This window comes from Rhea pennata, chromosome 3 (genome assembly GCF_028389875.1).
Source record: "Rhea pennata isolate bPtePen1 chromosome 3, bPtePen1.pri, whole genome shotgun sequence".
Taxonomy (NCBI): domain Eukaryota; kingdom Metazoa; phylum Chordata; class Aves; order Rheiformes; family Rheidae; genus Rhea; species Rhea pennata.
Window position 1 is genome coordinate 37,756,172 of NC_084665.1, and position 19,807 is coordinate 37,775,978.

Sequence of the window (19,807 nt, forward strand, 5' to 3'; positions counted from 1 at the left end):
AGGGCTTTAGGTATGAAAATATGCTACTCTGATGTAGGCTCAGCCTATAAATGGCTTACCTCCCCACTTCAAGAAAAAACAAGAAGGAGCAAAACACACTCAACCCTCCTCTGGTCCCTCAGAAGAAAAATGTAACAAATGCTTATAAAAATGATTAATTAACTGCATTCCTATGAACTTATGTCAGAACTGTAAGACAAACATTTGTTTCTACACCTGACTTACTTATTCCATAAATGGCAAGGAAATGCAAGCAAAGGCATAAACGTATGTTGTCACACTGGCCAGCTCTGCCCATTTGTTGTCTTCTCAATTTATTCTGGCCACGTGTTTTCTGAAGTTTGTGTGTCTTGATTTGCCTCTCAACCTATGAGGAGATTTACCACGCAGACTAGCCTTGTCGCTAGCCGCTTCCAAAGCGGCTTCTGTTACACCCATTTCCCTGGAGATACCACGTGGGATTAATAGCTTTGCTCAACAACATTATGAATGTAAATTCAGAACATTGTAAAATACTGCAAGTAATGATTATTGCCAAGAATGTCATCCACAACTATCTCTTATTTAACACAGCACTAGAAAGAGATCTTTTCTGAGGTCAGCAAACCAGTTCATTCCAAGCTTTCTTCAACACAGGCTTTACCTGAGCTTGCACGCAGTAGCTGTACCCGATTCTGCCCTCCTGTTTCACAGCAAATCCTCCCCTGAGGAGGTGGTGCTTCAAACCCACCTGGCTGGCCTACCCAGGCATGTCCAGCAACACCAGATGACTGCTGTCACAGGCTAGTAACCAATCTACTCTGCAGTGAGGACACAGAATAAATCACATGAAAACTGACAGCTCCTGGCCCAACACCTGCCTACAATTCTCCCCACATCCCTGGAGAACTTTATGTCAGAGATTTTGGGGTAATTCACCTTGTTGTTGGATGAAAAACCATAGGATATGCCTTCAGCCTTTTGCCACCCATGTCCAGTGGTGGCACCGTGGTACCAGTGGTGATACCGTGACTGTTGCAGCTTTGCAGCGGGGCTGCTCCTAGCAGGCACCGACCACCCAATTAGCTCAGTTGTATTGCTGCGGAGACCAGCTCTCCCTGAGAGGGCTCGGATCTTGAGAAAAGATAACTACTGTGCTTTGACTGTGATAAGAAAAGAAGGGGGGGAAGAGTAGAAAAGTGATGCTTTCCCCCCCCCCCCCAAAAAAAGTTACATTTGGATGCAGTGAGGTGAAAGCCTGTGGCCTTTTACACAATTAGAAAAGCCCCAAGTGAGCCAAATACACAGCAAATCTATCAACGATGGGCTCGGAGCAGGAAGAATAACTAGCCAGAGCGTATTGCTGCACCTCGGGGATACAACTCCACAGAAAAGCGAGGCAAAAAGAGAACCTGATGGCAAGGTACATGGAGAAAGAAATTCATCTTCAAAGGCCTGCACAGCTCCCTACCCTACCCCGTGCACTTTCTCAAGACTTGGGCAGAGAACCAGAACTTCTGCAAGAAGTCATCTAGCTTAGAAGACTATACACCAAAGCAGCATAACTAATTACAAAAAGCAGAGAACAAAACAAGGTTTGCCAAGGACTACGGCTTTCCTTGGTTAATGCAAGGCTGATATAAGTGGTTTGGAACAGTTTTAAAACACCTCTTTGAAGTCAGTATGACATTTAGCCACAGCAGTCAAATAGCGATGGTGCAGAGCCATGCCGCCCCAGGGAAAAAGTGGCTACAGGCTGCCTGCTGGGCGAGATCCAGCTCTTCCCTTTCCAAAATTCACCCCGGCTGCCTCCTGGTAACTCTCCTTGCTGGTCCCTAAAACTCGCCAGAGGCAAAACCATGGAGGGAGTTTCTGCAGCCCAATTTTCACTTCTGTGAGGGCAAGCAGGTATCACCATGCTCCTAAGAGAAGAGTAATTGTGAATAATCTAAGCAAGAGACAGGCCCCATCGTTTCCTTCACAGATACCATTTCCTTCTGCTGGGGCTGGGAAAATTTGTTTCCTTCAACACTATCCCACCGACGGAAGAACCTGTTCAGTTCCTCTCTTCTTGCACGCTCTAATAAAAAACAAATGTTCAGAGCAAGGAATGTTTTGAACACAGGAATTTGCTGTTACTTTTCCGAATGCTTCTGCTGAAAACCTATTTTTAACATGCCATGGAGCTGAAGTAAATCTTAACGCTAACCCTAAAAAAAGCTGGACCTTTTCAGTATGAAATGCTTTAAAAATAAATCCTTGTGACAGTAATCACCTGCCACTACATGCTTTTATGTTTAGCCAGTTGCTAAGATGCCACATCTGTCACTTCTTGCTTCCAATAATGTGCTTTCCTTTTCCGTAGGGAAGGGGAAAATTCTGCTCCTGGAATTAAACCGAACATCGCGATGCCTTTTTTGGTATCTCTATCATTCTCCTAAACATCTGAACAAGAGCACATGGATTTTAAGGTTTCTGGCAATGTGTCTCTTGAGAATTGTTCCGTTTCAGATTTTTGTACCTTAAAGCCTCTTTTTTTTTTTTCAGTGCTTTGCTGAACAATGTTACATATTTATAACCGACATTTAACCAAGAAGAACAGTCTGCATACGAATATTTTCACTGCCAGGCCCTCTTCTTGCCCCCCTCCCCCGAATATTTTTTCAAAATAAAATAATAATTTTAAAAAAAGTCAGGATTGTATTTGTTACAATAAAAAAAATCGTAATAAGCCCTCTTCCTATTTTAAAAACATAACAACAACCTACAGTGACACAAGCCTTGCATTAATTACTTCCTCTATCTTGGCCTCTTTTTAATTTCAAGGGAAAACGAATCAAGTCCCTCCTGCGAATCCACCGCCCGCGTTTCTCCATCAGCGGCCCGCACACAAGCGCTCCCCGGGCTGCCCGACCCGAGCGCTCTTTGTCTGGCGAGCAGCAGCACACCCAGGAAGCCGAGTTTCTTCCCCGCACCGCATTTCGCTCCGCTGCGGCTCGGCCGCAGCCGCGCAGCGCGTTCGGCTCCGGACCGCTGCGCGGCGGCGCCCCGCGCGCAGACAAGCGCGCTGGCGTTGCGCGCTGCGCTTACGCCTCCGAGACCCGGCAGAAAAATCAGGTGTGTCCACGCACCCAGGCAGCGAAATTTCAGCCGGGGAACGGGGGCAGCCCGCCCGCCCCGGCCCCGCTCCGCGCCTCCCGCTCCCGCTCCCCACTCACGGCGCGGAGCCGGGCGGAGGCCGCGGCCGCCCCTCGGTGCCCCGGGGCCGAGCGCGGCACCTGCGACCGCCGGTCACTGCCCGGGCGGCGGCGGCGCCGCATGTGCCGGGGCGCGGCGGCGCGGGGGCGCGCAGCGCGGCGCGGCGGGGGCGCGCAGCGGCGGGGAAGGCGGCTGCAGGGAAATCCCGGCGCCGCGGAGCACTGCCTGGAAGGCGGGCGGGGAAGGAGGAATAACAGCAGCGCCAGTAAAAATAAAAGTAATGGCTTTTTTCTTTTTGTTTTTTTTTTTTTTGCCGTCTGCGACGGATCCCCCCCCCCGCGCAGAGCCCGCTCAAGCCCCGGGGCGGAGACCCCCCCCCGCGCCCTCCCGAGCGGCGGCAGGTCGGTGGGGCGCTTACAATTTAGCGGGTTACGGTATTTTCCACCCAAAACTCCCGTCACCTACCTCCCGGCTTCCCCGCTCCTGCAAAGGCGGCTGTTTTCAAGCTCGTCTCCGCAGCGGCGACTGCCCGGTTCCTCCTTTCTGCCTTTCCCTCATTATTTATGCGGTTCGAAGGAGCGCTGATGTTTTCCTGGCTCCGCAGCCTGCGCTTTCCAGGCAGACCGCGGATCCTGCGAGCGCAGCGCAGCGCAGCGCAAGGGCCGGGCGCGGCGCGGCGCCGCGCAGATGCGGCGCTTCCCAGAGCCAGGAGCGCTTTTAATGACAGCTTTAAGGGAAGCTGCCCATCTGCTTTATAAACGCGCAAATGCTTTGCACAGAACGTGAAAGGGCTCAAAAGAGTTGCTGGCAGCCCAGCAGATTACTGAATAGGAAGCCCGTAAATACTGAGCTGATGCTAAAATTTTTACAAGTTCCTTGGTTAATCCGAATAGAGACCCTGGTATTGTTTCACTGCTTCCAGTGACACCCTCCCAGAAATTTCTGTTGGCAGGTACCTGAACTTAGCACTATGCTTCTGACAGTTTTACCCAAGGTTCATTTTTTTCAAAATGTTGTACTTGGCACTGCCATACAAGCACTGCATGTGCATTTATCGAGATATTAAATATGCTTCATACCTTACTCAGGTGTTTTTCTAAATATTTGCATAGCTTTCATTATGCATGGTGTTTTTTAATAAGTGTAAGCAGTGAATGCACTGTATATAAATGTGTACTTAAATAAAAGTGCTAACATACACACATCTGCGTGAGAGGATTTTTCCCTTTGCTCTTTTTGCATTGTTACCATCGGAGCACTTTACAGCTAGAGAATTTTGCCACAGGACAATTGTGTTTTGTTCAAATTCCAAGAACATTTTCATTGCGAGGTGTCGAGTCTGTAATATTCCATATGCCCACAGACAGTTGCACCCTAACAGATCCACGCTGCTGCCTCTGGATGGGCACCATCATGGGCTACACAGCGGTTTACACCTTTCTGAAATACCCAGACAAAAGCTGCCCATTCAGACAAAATCTCCAAAATCTCTCATTGCTGAAGGATCTGAAGTTCTGCTAAAATCCCTTCAGTCGTTCACTTTTACTGGCTATATGATCTTTTCCCCCAAACCCTCTGTCTGTCAGTGCAGTAGGTGACTGCTCTGCTCAGCTGGGGCTGCAGCGTCCCAAGGGCTTTGAGCTGACAGTGGTGGTCGGGGCACGGGGCCTCCCGGCTCGCGGCGGGTGGCTGCAGGGGGGCGGCCGGCGGCCGCGCGAGGGGCAGCACGGCTCCGGGCCTTGGCCTCCGGCCGGGCTGAGAGCGTGGCCAAGGCACGCGTACGTCCAGCGGTGGCGACTGCAAAAGCTAAAGGAAATCTGAGAGCAGCCCAAGGGCTGCTCCCTGTTTTTGCAAAGGGGTACTCCGAGAAAACAGCTACTAGAAAGTCAGCGTAAGCAAAAGAAAAAAAGAATTCTGTAATAAACACTGTCTCCTTTGGACTCTTTTCCAACTTTGCAATTATTCAATTATTTATTCTGCGTGAATGGACTCACATGCTACCTTTAATCTACCAACTCTGTTTTTGAGACTGCTTTTTCATTTAAGAATCCAACTGAAGTGGTTTATAACTTTTAAAGGGGACACTTGAGGGATGACATTGCTCATATTTCGCTTCAGCTCAGAAAGGCGATGTGTGCGGGCATGCATGCATGCATGCGGCTTCATGTGCTGAAATCGAAGAAAATCCACACGACCATTTCTGAGGACAAAACAGACGCCTGGATGTGTTTGCTATCATAGCGTGCTGCCAGCATTTAACGGCGACACGTGCAAAAACTCGCTCCAGTCAGGTCTCACATCCCTGCCTCTTCTGAGGACTTCCATTGGTTTCTCATTTTCAGAGCAAGGTTGCAAACCGCTGCCTGCCATGGTGCTGAGCCACAGTTCACTTAGCTCAAGTTTCTTTCTTCTGGGCCCTTTCATGGAGCAGTCTCCTGCGCCTCTCACCTGCCACACTGCTTCCAGCTTTTCCTCTTCCTTTTCCATTGCTTTCCCTGTTCTGAGATTCCTAACTGGTTTCTCCTTCTCTGGAGATCTTCAAGGCCCACCTGGATGCAACCCTGTCTAACATGCTCTAGGTGACCCTGCTGAGCAGGGAGGTTGGACTAGATGATCTCCAGAGGTCCCTTCCAACCTTACTGATCCTATGATTCTGTGATTCACCCCGATGAGAAGACAACCAATTTCTCAACCCTGTGAGGAGCCGCAACCATCCCATTTCTGTTGTATGATCATTACTTGTACCTTTTCCAAAGGCGAAAGTATCTCTTTTCTAAAGAAAATCGCTTTTCTAAGGTTATAGGAGGGAGGCTGTAACACCCCAGTACAAGGAAGCCTTTCTTTATCCTGTGTTGTACCCTGGATATATAGCCATAGGGTCATTACCATATTATTTTGCTCTTTTATGAAGAAGCAAAGGATGTATTAATAGAAAAGTGTTCCTTATACACATAAATACAGTTATTGTTTTGCAATGGAAACAGCTTAGAGAGAGGACGCAGTTTCTCTGTGGAAAAAATGCTGATCCATTGCCCAGCTTAGCGTGTGATGGGGAAACCCTGTGGGATGGAACTGGACGTGCCAGAGGTGGAGTTGAGGTTACTAAAAGAACCTGAATTCTGAATTTCTCCAGGTTCTTAGCAGCTAAAAAAAAAAAAAAAAAAAAAAAAAAGAAAGCATTCAGCACGTATTCACATTGTTAATAACACACAGATTTTAAACTGATTGCCAAAAAAAAGTGATGGAAGTCTTTAAATGTTTGGTCCCTTTCCACCACAGATTTATGCTGGCTCATTTCAAACCTCTCTCGTTAGAAACTAAATGGAGTTTAAAGCATAGTCTTAAGATCCCTAAATGACAGGCAAGCTCAGACACTTACCCACTTGAATGCTTAAGTTCCAGTGATACCTAGAAAATTCAAGTGTTTAACTATCTAGGTACCTTGCTGAATCACCACAACTCCTATTGACAATAGTATTGTTTTTATTTATATATGCCCAACTCAAATCCATGATGTGTTTGCATTTCATTCAGCTGGAGCAGGATCATGCATTTTATGAAGATTGTAAGCAGATTTTGCTATGCTTTGAAACTGTCTGTTTAAAAGTCATATTTTGACAATGATTCTAGGGTTCCTAAAGTATACACAATTAGCATAAGATCTGGAAGCTAAAAGGTTAAGCTGTTTAATGTAAATACTCTTCATACTGCAATCACAAACAAGAAATTATTGCTAAAGTCTTTTCCAAAAGCTGTGTAATACTATTTTCCAGTGCTCCAGCAGATTGCACCCTGAAATACTGTTGCTAAATAGTGTTTAGCAATGGTGTAAAGGAATAGTCTAAATTTTTGTACTTTTTTATTAATCCATATGGATTACCGAAGCACATATCTCCAAACATCCAACATTTCCAGTAACTTGCTTTATAGAGCCCTAAGACTGTAGGGTTGAAGGGACTTCAGAGTCATCTCCACTGCGTCGTGCTCAGATGCAGAACCGAACACATTTACCTTTCAAAACCTTTCAAAATCTGTGGACATCTCCGTTCTCTCCTCCAGAGATGGTGCAGACCCCTTACAACTCCCTGAAACAGGCCGCTGCCTAGTGTGTAAGAACTGGTCTCCTCTGCCCCTTTTCACAATTCCCTTGTAAGTGGCCCGTAGATCCCTGTGGCGCTGTGGACAAGCTGGAAACCACCTGCTTAGACTGTTCCTACATGTATTCGTTTAGCCTCTGTTCCTAAGAGCAACAAGGATGGATATTCCACAGCCTTCCTAGATAGCTCCATGGCTTCACCTCCTCACTACCCTTATAGTTTTTTTTTTCTATTTTTCCAACTGATACACAGCTTGCATCTTTCTTTGCTGCTAATTTGTCCACTTTCTTCTCTCATTGAGCCCACAGAACAGTGAGACTGCCTTCTTTATACCCGCCTCAATATCTAGAGGTTGCTGTTTTCCCTAACCGCATAGTCTTTCCTTACTGCTGAGGAAAGACTCTTTGGCTCTTACCGCGTCAAAACAATGATCAGGGCTACATAATGCAGCTTCTTTCACGGAAATTATTATGCAGTGCTGGAAAGAAATAATATGATCTGACTGAGGGAAAAATCTCCTGCAACTTGTTTGCCACAGATTATTTCTATAACTGTCACTTTGGGAATTTCTATAAATAAAATCACTATCACTCTTCTGAGAAGTGAACACTTTCTACCATTTTTTTTAAACAATGAAAAAATACAGATCTGTTTTTCATCTAAATTCTTTATATATTTGAAATCACTCAGAGAAGAAAGTCCAAAGAAATGTGGTTAGCTTTGACGAAAAGAAGCCTCCCACTGGGATATTTAACAGAATACCTAGAAAACGGTGTTGAAAGACTTACAATATTTGGAACTCATTTTTTAGACTCTTGTTCTGCGACCTCTGATCTCCAGAGGACCTTACTTAGCTTCGACTCATTAGCCTCTGTGGCGATAACACTTTGGACGCAGGGGAGAAAGACGGACTAATTGACTCTCAGTTTGAGCAAAGCTTTCATGTAACCTTCCACGTACTAATGACAGACGTTTGACTTGCAAAGCATTTTGGGTATTCAAACGCTGCACCAGGGTTGGTTTTCTTAGCCTGCCGTTTCCCTCCGCATTCGGGGAGCCCCAAACAGAAGCACGCGAGCGCTACGCAACCCCTCCAAAGCCTTCATCAACTGCCTGGTACCACCGGCATGAGCGTGCAGGGTGAAGTGGTGACTCACGGTGACTCAGGTGGTCAAAGGCGGTGGTTGCTCTCATACTGCCCGAAGCAGCTTTTTCTTTTCCTTTCTTTTCTTTTTTTTTGGTCATTTTTGTCATTTGCTCTCCCTGGGTCCCCTAAGTTCAGACCACTTTTCTTTGCAGAACTCCCCGGGGAGGGGAGCGTGTCCTTCCACAGCGTGCAGAGGGAGGGGATGCAAACCAGGCTCCAGCACTAGGTGAACTCCCTCATCTACAACCACCCAGCAGCTTCAAAAAACTGATGAATTAATTTTTAATAAAAGGCAGTTTGAGGCTGCTTTAAGCTTAGAAAAGTAAAATAAAAGTCACTTGAAAGGATATTGCAGTTATTCATATAATAATTGGATAAGGCATAGACTGAGTATTGTTTTAATTTTTAATAATAATTCCTCATTTTACAAACCAAAAGAAGACTCAAAGAACAGCGAGAACACTGCAAAATGTTGTCCCACTTAATATAAAAATTTGCACTTTGCTGTCAGCATCTAGGGGCTAATTTGAAGCTGCTGAGTCCTCTTGCCTTCCATTAACTGCTGTGGGAGTTGAGAGCACCTGCCCTTGTGAGGAATCAGGCTCTTTGTTTTCTTTTAATTTAGAGTCTGACAATAGCGCCGAATAAAAATATTTCTGGGGATAGCCCGCAATTACATCGCATGAGCTCATTTCTTCATTACAAAATGCGAGCTGAAAGCTTTCACAACTGCCAGCCGATATTACAGCAGGCAATTCCAGCTCCTCGCCACACGGGAAAGGCGCCTAGGCAAGCTTTAATGGGTTTCAAAAATAGCTGGCACATCGCAAAATCCTAACTGTGCTTGTTTCGCTAGCGGGGATACCTGTTCAGCAGACGTCGCTTAAGCAAGGGACTCCGAAGGGACCGGGGCGCGCAGAGCGGCGATGTTTCTTCGCCCGTTGTTTGCGGCCCGAGCCGGCGGAGCAGCTTCAGCTGTACATTCCTGGGCAGTGAATAATATCGGCTGAGATTATGCTGCAGTACCACATCTACTACAAGCAGATTATAACGATTGAATATAACCTAATTAGGAAATGCTGAAGGCTGCTGGGTGCGGAAGGGGGCTGGTGGAGCGTCGCTTTGTGTGACCTTCGCTGCCCGAAGAATGAGAGCTCACGGGGGATAAAATAAAGGTAGCGATGCCGACCTCAGCCCCGAATCCCCGTGTCGCAAATGCAGCTCACATCCCTCCTGCCGTGGCCGCTGAACTGGACAAGTGCTCTCCAGCTCGCGCTTCTACGAAACGCTGCTGCAAACACCTTGGGGATCCAGCAGGACAAGCCACATTTGGTCACATCCTTCTTTTTGATCCAGGTAAGAATTAGGAGGCGTCTTCTTGCTCTTAGTGCCCCCCTCCACCCACCACCGAAAGCTGTGCTTCCCCAGCACGGCCCCCTGACCAGCCCCTTCCTCCAGCCGCCCAAGCACCGCTGCTGGCACCGCTCGGCCCTCTCGCCCGGCACCTCCCACGCTTCCTTATCTTAACCACGCTTTAACACAGCAGCGAAAGACAGCAAATCCCTGCGGACCACAATGTTCTGCCTAGGTGACGGGACAACTCCAGCTGTAATCTGGCCTCGGTTTTTCTTCATCTTTCTTTGGGCTTAGGTGGCGTGCATGAAGAGGACTGGGAGATCTGCTTTCGTTACAGCATCCCTGAGGGCTTGTCTTTACCGGACAAGTGACAGGGCAAGCTCTCCCGCTAGCTTTGTGGGACCTGCCTCTTCACGGAGGTCTGGCCCTCCTGACACCCCTTCTGGCCTGCAAAGACATCCCTGCTTGCAGCCTTGCCACAGAATCGCTGATCAGCATTATGGGATTTCCCAGCTATAAAAAGCGCTATCAGCTGCCTCCATGTCTGCATGTCGCCGTTAGCCAGACACGCTGCTGGATAAACACCGAGTCACTGACAAAATGCCTGCAAACCTGTCTCATGTCTTGCGTTTACCTCCTGGTTCCAAAATGAAAGTTGCATTAATGCCAATAGCTGGAACAGATCAGTGCTCCGAGCTGGATTCGGGCCTTACCGGGGACTGAAATAGAGGTTGCAGAGAGAAAATTTGAGTGTGCCAGGCTGAAAGCCATTTATTATGTTTATGGGACAAAGTCACATCTGTGCAGGTACTCACAAAGGACAGACCTGTTTTCCCACAGCACACCACAGAGCGCTGCAACTGGGCATGCAGTTAAACCCAACAAATATAACCTCAGACATCATGGTATGTCACATAACTGAACACAGAGCCAGAAAAGAGACACTTGGGTATAGCTTTGCAGCTCATGTGCTTAGTCCTGAGCTAAAAATTGACAATTATTTATTTTCTCTGCCACGAAAGATTTTGGAGACCCTATTTCCACTGAAAGCGAAGGAAAGAGTCGTCTCCTCTGTGCTGGCCTTCACACGTTGTTTAAGCACTGCAGAACCGAGTCTTATCCAATTCCCTTGCAAGTCAAGAACAACTGCTAAGATGCCGCTGGGAAGTCAGGCAGGCCCTGGCATCACTTGCAGAAGCCACGTACGTGCCACGGCGTGCCCTCCGGTAGCTCCCGGCGCTAGCACAGCCGCGCAGCTCATGGACCTTGCAGCAGGTCAATGGGGAGTTCTCCCTTCTCCCAGGTGTCCTGGGCTGTGCGTGTCCTCCTCAGCAGCATCGGCCCAGCCTGCGTTCAAAACGCAATGTCTGTAACGTGACAAATACTCTCCGGCTTGCAGCTTACCCAAGCTGCAAACCAAGCTTGAAGCCACCAAAAGAGACAGATGCCGGAGGTCTGGATCTTTTCTGTTACACGGTGTGTCCAGAGCAACCAAGACAAGTTAGCTGCTGCCTCACTTTCGAAGCACTGGTTTCCAACCTGCACTTTGCAAGCCTCCTGTGCCTGCTTCTGAGGGGTGTAAGAAAGGTAAATAAGAAAAGCAGGACCCTTGCCAGTAGCTTTGCATTTGCTAAATGAAGCCCCATCATTCCAGGAAAAGGTTTAGGAATCTGCAAATTGAGAAAAGTTAAAATCCACTGATTTAGGGAAGGCAGACTTACACCTTTTTGTTACACCTGGTAAAGATTTTCTTTAGATTCCAGAGGGACAAAATATAGGGAGAGGGAAAGCTTAAAAATGTTTGGACTGATCAAATCTGAAATGTATCACTGAAAGATATCTCCATTTTGTAAGATAGCGAGTGCATTTGGGAAAAAATGTTTGGAAATCTAATAACAAATATTTAGTTTTATATGTTTTAATTTTCATAATGCATCAATTACTGTAATATTTTTACTACTATTCCTGTTATATAATTAGATGACCTAACATCTGGCTAAACAAACAACATTTTGTATGCAATTAAAATGCTGATTAAATTGCATAGGATTATAATAGGCCAGTGCTGGAAAAATCCATTTGCGTCTGATAAATAGCTCTTTGTCCCAAACGAAACCACTGTCATGCAGAAAGGCTAACTTTCGCTAGCTGCTTCCCTCCCTTCTTGCCCTTCCCATACATGTGTGAGGGCATTTGCATCCTAGAAGAACCATTGGGAAGCAGCTGGACTAACCACCTCAAACGTGGCAATGGCCTACAAAGCAGCAGTTGACTTCAGCTAAAAAGCGCTCTACAAGTGTAAATAAATCCTAGAATAAGAAAACTCCCACTGAAGTAGCAGGAATTTGGTCTGTATTTGATTAGTCCAGAACCGGGCCTTTACGGTTTCTATGATTTTTGACACTCCCATCTTGTTTTAGTTAAATCATCCTTTCTGAGTATCCTCTTGAGCAAACTGATATGACTGGAGTACATATTTTGGGGAAGAAAGATTTGTACCAAACCTTAATCATCCATCTTTCTTCTAAATTAAATAATTTGCTTTTCATAAGTAACCACAATACTTGCAGTCTTTTATTTGGAGTCTGGTGTGTTTAATGTTGGCTTTTTTTTCTTTTTTTTTTCAATGTAGTTTACTACAGGTCTATTACTCTTACACTTATGTTGTCAGTAAAGGCTGCTGGAGTGGAATAAGCACAGTTAGTTGGTAATATCTGCCAGTTTACTAGAAACACAAGAAGTCTTTCTGTTGCAAAAGTTTTGTTACTTCCAGCATCAAATGCTCAGCAACTTCTAAGAACAGCTCCTTTCTACTTGGTTCATGTTTTCAGATTGCTAAAGAGAAGTATGTGCTAATCAAAACCAGATTATACCTTTGGGTTGATACCATTTGATGAGGGAATTAAAAAAAAAAAAGAAAAGAAAAGAAGCCCCAAAGTTTGTCAAAAGCCCTCCTGTAAGTGCAAACATTATAGGATTAAATAAACCTTGCTGGAGCTGAGCTAGCAGTGCACAGAGTGATGCAGGTATTTGGTGCATTGATTTTCTCCCGTGTCCACAATATAAAGTAATACAGTTATACAAACTTATACAGTTATACCAACTCATACAAGTCACGCAAACAAATATTTCAGGTAGACTCATCAATGAGGTTCTTCAGCTTGAAGCTTGAGCATGAGGGCTCAGCCTGAGAGGTCCAGTTGTGTGTCTGGTGATCTTGCATTCCCATGCTTGAAGAGATGATTTCTTTTTTACTCGGTCAGTTCCATTTTTAACTGGCATCCTAAGCGATGTGCAATTTTCCCTTGTCTATTTGAGGCAGTACAGGCACATCATCTGAAAAAAAGCTTGGCATCATGGAATGACGTCAAGTGATGACTCTCTCATGACATGTCCCAACTATGAAAAACTGAATTGAAAAAATGCATCCTTAGAAAAAATGCCAGAGCAAATTCCAATAAATTCCCTAGTGCATTCTGTGAGAAATGGAAAGAGTCTTACTCAGAGTTTACTTGCAATGGACCAATTCCTGAGGTCCTGAACAAAGATTCATCCTGGCTTTGATTAGCTGGGACACATATGCAAAGATGCAAAAATAATCCTTCTCAAAGAGATTTCATCGCTCTGAAATTTCCAGTGGTTTGGAGAAGGGATGAGGGTATCAAGTAGGAAGAGAGAGAGGAAGGGATCCTATTTCTGCATGTCAGTGTTTTCATATTTACTTTAGTCTGGCCTTGCTTGCCATTGTGTCGTGTTTGTTTTAAGAGTGAGTCAGGATTTATGGAGTCTTCCAGGAGGATGTCCAGTAACCTGTGATTCATGACATCCTGCAGAAGCTGCGTGCTGGTTAATAATACCCTCTCTGTGCAGCGCCGCAGTCCTAACTCGTGAAATGCCACCAGTGCTGACAAATCACTCTACCTTACCCCTGCTGAAAATCTGTTTTGCGACGTACAGCCTCCCCTGGTATATACGCCCAGCCTGGGGGAAAAAAAATAAAAAGCCTCCAGAGAAGATAATCCTATTGGAAGAGCTTGCCCACATCTACGCTAGGTTTTCTGCAGAACTGTTGGCCTTTTCAAAGGCAGACTGCCACGTTACCGGCTGGGGCTGCGAACCCCTCCTCCGGGCTGAGCGGCCCCCGCCGTGGAGCAGCCCCAGGGCTTCACGGCGACTTCGGAGCGGCATTACTGTGCCTTGTGCCCCTTTCCCCCTCCTCAACGGGAACTACGCGGAAGAAAAACGTTGACCTGGAAGATAGAGACCTATCTGAATTGAATTACCTTACAGATAAATAAGCACTTCCATGGTAAGGTGGTGGTGGTGGGGGGGAACAAAGTCTAGAGGAGGATCAGGAAGCCCTGAGCTTCTACAACACTTCTCGTTTTGGAGTAGTATTGCTGTTTTCTGTAAATAGCCGTCGCTTCAGCCGGGCCGTACAGGATACTGTAAATCGAAACACTTCCTCACGAACACAATGCCTGCGCAGGTGCGCCCAGCGAGCAGGACGGTACGGACAGCCGCTCTCTGACGCTCAGCCTCACAAATAGCCGGGTCGCTTGGGCCGTCCGGCCGCAAGAAACCTTCCAAACCACCCTTGCGCTTGTCGCCGAACGCTGCAGCATGCAAAGAACGTTTTCAGGCAGGATGACGAGGCCGCATCCTGCACGGATTTGAACAGGATCGATTGCAAAGGGCGAGCGATCGGCCGCAACGCCCTTCCTGCTCCGCGGACCCTGCCACCGCTGCTGAGCTCAACGCGGGGAAGTCCCGAGTGAAGAGGTGCTTTAGCCCCCCGAGCTGCATTACGTGCCTCTCCGGTGCGTAACCCCCTGCTCTTTGCTCCGCAGCGGGGAGACGTGCGGCGCGTTGAGCAGCTCACGCTGCGAGTACGTGAAATTGCAGCCCCATTAGATCACTGGAGGCTGCTAAAAATGGACTTTACCCTATTGTTTTTCAAGGTTTTTTTCCCCCGTCGCCCTGGAATCAGATGTCCCTGGTCCCTGGTGCATGCCAGGGCAGGTGCGTGTGGGTCTCAAAAAGAAAAGAGCCTCATCGAGCCGCATGGCATGTTGTGTTGCTTAGTTAACGGAAGGGAAGGCCTAAGGGAATTTACCACTTCACCATCCTCTAAATTCAAAGTCCGATGCTCGCGGCCTGTAGCCAGATCTCCTATTTGCTGCTGTTAGGGGCTCATTCGGCTCTCCTTATGTGGGCGAGCTGTAACGCTGAAATGCCAGTGGTAACACCGGAACCGTAGATGTTTGTAAGAGAAGATGTACTGTTAGGGTCTGCTGGCAGTTTAGGCTGAAGAAGAAGGTGCAACCCAAGAGCTTAACCGGATGGGGATTACTTACTTCCTGTTTTCTTTTCCGAAATATATGCCTGGGTTTTCTCCTAACTCATTTTGGCATAAATTTGACTGCGTTCAGATCTAAAGGGATCGGCACTAAGCAGATAACGCAGCTCTTTTCATTTCAAGCATTTCCCTAGCATAACATGCCAAATAAAGCACTGACATGAAAATCAACTTTTAAGTGAAAAAAAAATCTATTTTTTGTAGTGTGTCCCCAAGAAACTACCTGGATCTGCATGCATAACATAGTGCACTTCACTCTTTTTTAGTGCTGCTCACGTGGCTCTAGCTAAAAGGCTTAAAAGCAGCCTTTGAAGGCACAAACGTTTCCATTAGCTGGAGAGAGGAGCTGGTTGAGGCTCGCTGTGCTGTTGCACAAGCGTGCTGCGGTGCTGAGCCTGCTGCCGTTGGGGATTCGCAGGTGCACGTTGCTTGGCCCAGATACTCAGAGGTAATAGGGAGGCACCCAACGTTCAGCAGATCCTCGTGAGATTTGAGCAGGCTTCCTCCTTGGGAGAAGGGCACAGTAGCCAAACCCCTCGCGGCAGCATACGGTACAAACTGCTGGTGGGGACACCGTCCTTCCTGAGAGCTAAGTCCTAAGAGCTGTCTTGAACGTTTTCCTGCATTTTTTTGCCATTTTTGCCTCTAGCCTACACTGAAAGAGAAAGTCAATGTCCTGAGGCTGGCAGCTAGCCAAGCCCATGACAACTTCTCAACTACCAGCTTCATGTGCAACGCTGTAGAGAGCATATGCAAAAGACAGGAGCTACTGTTACTAATTTTTTAATATGGAAAAGTTTCAAGTCAGATCTGCTCTGCTCTGCAAAATCCAAATTACACATGCACTGGAGACACATTACACTTTTCCTAGTCAAGACTATTGAAAATTATGTTCCTTTTTAAGTGCAATGCATTTTAAAACATTTACTATTTTTTATTGTACACCTTGTGAGGTGTATGGTTTTTGTTATGAATTATTACTAAGAGAATTTCCCGGCAGGTCTTATCCTTTCACTGCTATAGTTTTCTTTAAAATTAAATGCCAGTATTATTAGAACAATGCTAACACTAGTGTTGTTAGTGCAATACTAAATGGTACCAGAGAGACATATCGCTGCATACCTTTAGCATGACTTTTGTAATGTGACCAGCAAAAAAAGGTGAACTGTAATCGTGGAAAATTGTGAAATGTGAATTTGAATCAAATTTGATCCAGTTCTAGTCATTAGCACGTAATACAGGTATATTATATAATACAGGCTTTTGATTACCTGATTTGCTTAGTCAGTAGGAAGGCACGCTCCCGCGGAAGGACTTTTTATGAAGAACGCTTTTTCATGTCCTTCACAAAAGGACATTTACCTGCTCCTCAGCACCACCAGGCTGCCCCGACAGCTGCGGGCGACGCATCAGCACTGCCTCTCCCGGCACGGCTTCCGCTTTGTCGTTTGCTTTCTGCTTCCCAGCATGTGCCCCCTTTTCTGCCTGGAAACCTTGCCTGGGCCAGTTGGGATCTCCTTCCGCATTTGTCCGGCCTTTTCAGCCGTCCTGCAGACCGGCGCTCGGTGAGAGGTCCGGCGCTGCTTCGCTTGTGCCGTGCACCGACACGCAAGCTAAGCTAAGTTTGGACCTGGTTTAGCTCCAGGCGTCCTGGACGGCCAGCGAGCTCGAAGACCCGCTGCAGCTTTAGACCTCGCTCGCTCGCTCGCTGCCGGCGCTGTCGGGAAGCACAGCATTTACCCTGCGGGCACAACGCCGGCGCCTGCAGCTGCGCCACGCGCTTGCACGGGCTAGCGCTGCGCCGTCACCCCGCGGAGGCAAAGCACCTGCGGCAGAGCGCAGCTTTCCCTGGGCCCGCTGCGTTAGGATAGCTATTTAATCAGCCTGAATTCTGTACTTTCACTTAATTAGCCTCGGCTTTCTTGTGTGCTCTCCCAGGCAAGCTCTCAGAGGAAAATTTAATCATATTTGGGATTTCGAAGAGCTCTTGATAGTCTCCGGTGACAAGAGTGCTCTCTCCGCAGCCCCCTCAGCGCGTGACTGTGTGACCCTCGCAAGCGCAGCTGAGGCGGTGAGCTGTAGTTCCCTTTTCAGCTGGCTCATTTTAAGTGGAATTTAGGATAATAAGACACTATATTTTGTTAGATTTATGTAATTATATAAGCGCTGCTAAGACTACAAATAAAGCCTTAGATCATTGTGAAATAGCAATAGCAGTCCAAGAAAAACCCCAAGTTACCAGAAGAATGTTCACTTATGGAAAGAAAGATAAATATTTCTAGGACTCACATCATAATTTTAGCCCTATCTGAAGGAATATTTTTTTTCCAGTTTATCTTTTTACCTTTGGTAATGAGAAGTTACGGTTCTTGCCCTGAGGAACTCCAGTTTCCATTTAGCTTTCACACAACTGCATGACGGGAATGCAGCCCTCCGTGCCGCCGCGTGGCTTTCCCGTGGCTGAAGATGGGCTTGTCTGGCCCTTGGTGAGCCCCAGTTAACACAAAAGCAGAGCAAAGAAAAAAAAATACATTTTGGGTTGCATAGTGAACTTCCCTATGCATTCTTCACCAGAAATAATATAGCATCGGATCAAAGATTAACATTGAAAAAGGCAAATCTTTTGCCAAGATTGTTAGTGTCAAGGAATTTAGTCAGCTTGTTTGACATCCAAAAAAAAGGCATCCAAAAATCATGAGCCAATTTCCCCCCAAATAACAGGATTTTAAGGAATAAAAATATTGGTGCTATTTTTATTCCTTGATGTTAGGTACACTTTGTGTGACCTTCTACCTCGTCTGTGGCATATCTTGCTCTAAGAACAGCGTATGATATTGTATTTCATTCTCCTTAAAGACCTGAGGTGTCCCAGGAAAATCAGCAGAACTCCCTGACATTTAACCACTTTCCATGCAGTTTTACTCAAACCCCAAATATTCATAAATAACAATCGTTCTGTATGTATATTATATTAATCAGTGTAAGTTTTCGCATGAATATGGTGGTGTCTGTTTACATATATGCATATTAGCATTAGCTAAAATGGAGATTTATTGCTGTTTAAACATAAGCTAGATACTGTACTTCTTTATTTAGCCTTGCCAGTCCAAACAAGTCCCAAAACGGGAATCAAGCTTTAAGGTCAGCCGACCACGGTATTAAAAAATAAATAAATGCTGTATGCTGTTTTTCTGACTTTCATTTTTTGTTTTTTTTTTCACATCATGTTTTCAAGCTTTTTGCAGCACAGAATTACAGGAATTTGTTTTTTAATGAAACATAGCAAATATCATAGGAGTTACAGTAAAAAGGTATGTTGGCAGCTGTATTTCAGCCGTGACATTGTTTTAAACTTTCCCACTTTCCCCCTCTTGCAGCTACATATAAGGACATTAAAAGTGACATAAGGGAAAAGATGTAGCAGTTAGGCTATAAAGTGCTTGACAAGCTGTCACAGAATCAGTGTCTACTTTGCGAAGGAAAGTTTGCCATTTTAAGTATAGATTCCACATTATTGCATGTACTTGAAAATACAGTGAAGAAATCTGAATGAGGAATGAATAGTGCAATGAAAAGACATCAAAGCAGTATTTTATTTCTTATATTTCCAGCTCATTGTATCTAGAATGAAGAATAAAATATGCTTAGCATGGAAATTGGTGTGTGTGGGGGGGTAAGCTAGGACTTCTAATACTATGTATAACCCGTAAACACAAGTGTTGTGGTGTTTTATGTTACACACAAACACTGGTCACCTACCTGTTTGAAAAAGATCATGCAGTCACTCAAAAGTAGATGTGAAAACTATTGCCCAGTCTGTTATTTTCCAATCAACTCTATATCTGAAACCATTTCAATATGGAACATGAGTGGTACACATTTCAGGCATATTTTGTGTGAATCGTGAACAAATCCATGGGGAAACAAATTGCTGCGGTCTCTCCTTCTGGGAGACAAAAATCAGTGAGTTTCCACATTTGCAGAGACTATAATTAGTCCTTTCTATCCCCCTCAAAATTCAGGAGCTGATTCAAGGCTGCCTGGAGCCATTAGAAAGATTTCTGTACTGCAGTAAGCATTGCATTAAGTTGGCAGTACATAAACAAATCATTTATATCATCCTTAAACATTTCTCTCTCCCTTGTGATGATATAGATTTATGGAATAATGATCATATTGAAAAATTCCTTCTCCTTGCAGTTGGTTTCTTCTTTTCTTAATCTTGACCCTCTATTGTTAAAATCCTATTATCATATATTATAACTTGATTTTACACACACACACACACACACACACACACACACACACACACACACACACATTTATGTGTATTTCAAGGGTCCTTAAACAGCAGTAATATACAATTTGTTAGTCCTCATATGGTCCAGACAGGATATTGTTAGCCCCTGCCATGTACTGAAATTGCAGTTCCTGATTCAGGCATATCCGGCATCTGCAAAGCTCCCAGGCCAAACTTTGCCCCGCTGGCACAAGGTATGTTTATTCTCTACTTCCAAACAAAGTGAAGAGGTTCATGTTTTTCTACCTGAAGCTGTCTAATAATGTCTCTCTGCTGGAAAAATGACTTTCAAAGAGCCCTGTGATATTGCTGAGCTGCTTCCCATACTCAACCTAGATCTTTTCACCTCTAGGTGGACAAATGTTTTACTC

At 45.7% G+C, this 19,807-nt stretch overlaps 1 protein-coding gene and 1 long non-coding RNA gene across 9 annotated transcripts in view; one reads left to right on the top strand and one right to left on the bottom strand.

Annotated features, from left to right (window-relative positions):
• Nucleotides 1-16,884, bottom strand: part of CDC42EP3 (CDC42 effector protein 3) — a 41,773-nt gene extending 24,889 nt beyond the window's left edge. The window contains exons 1-2 of one of the 8 annotated variants that reach the window (XM_062572057.1): nucleotides 16,499-16,829; nucleotides 9,287-9,406 (exon numbers count right to left, since the gene is read on the bottom strand). The gene's annotated coding sequence lies outside the window, so the exon portion shown is untranslated. Of the gene's footprint in view, nucleotides 1-3,110; nucleotides 3,129-3,197; nucleotides 3,282-3,642; nucleotides 3,900-9,286; nucleotides 9,407-10,522; nucleotides 11,448-16,407 lie in introns of those variants that run through there. The other 7 variants (XR_009957891.1, XR_009957890.1, XR_009957889.1 and 4 more) reach the window with 7 other exon arrangements.
• Nucleotides 9,319-18,331, top strand: LOC134138429 (uncharacterized). Its single transcript, XR_009957893.1, has 2 exons — nucleotides 9,319-9,777; nucleotides 17,075-18,331. It is a non-coding gene; the product is annotated as an uncharacterized LOC134138429 (long non-coding RNA).
• Nucleotides 18,332-19,807: the final 1,476 nt, after the last annotated feature.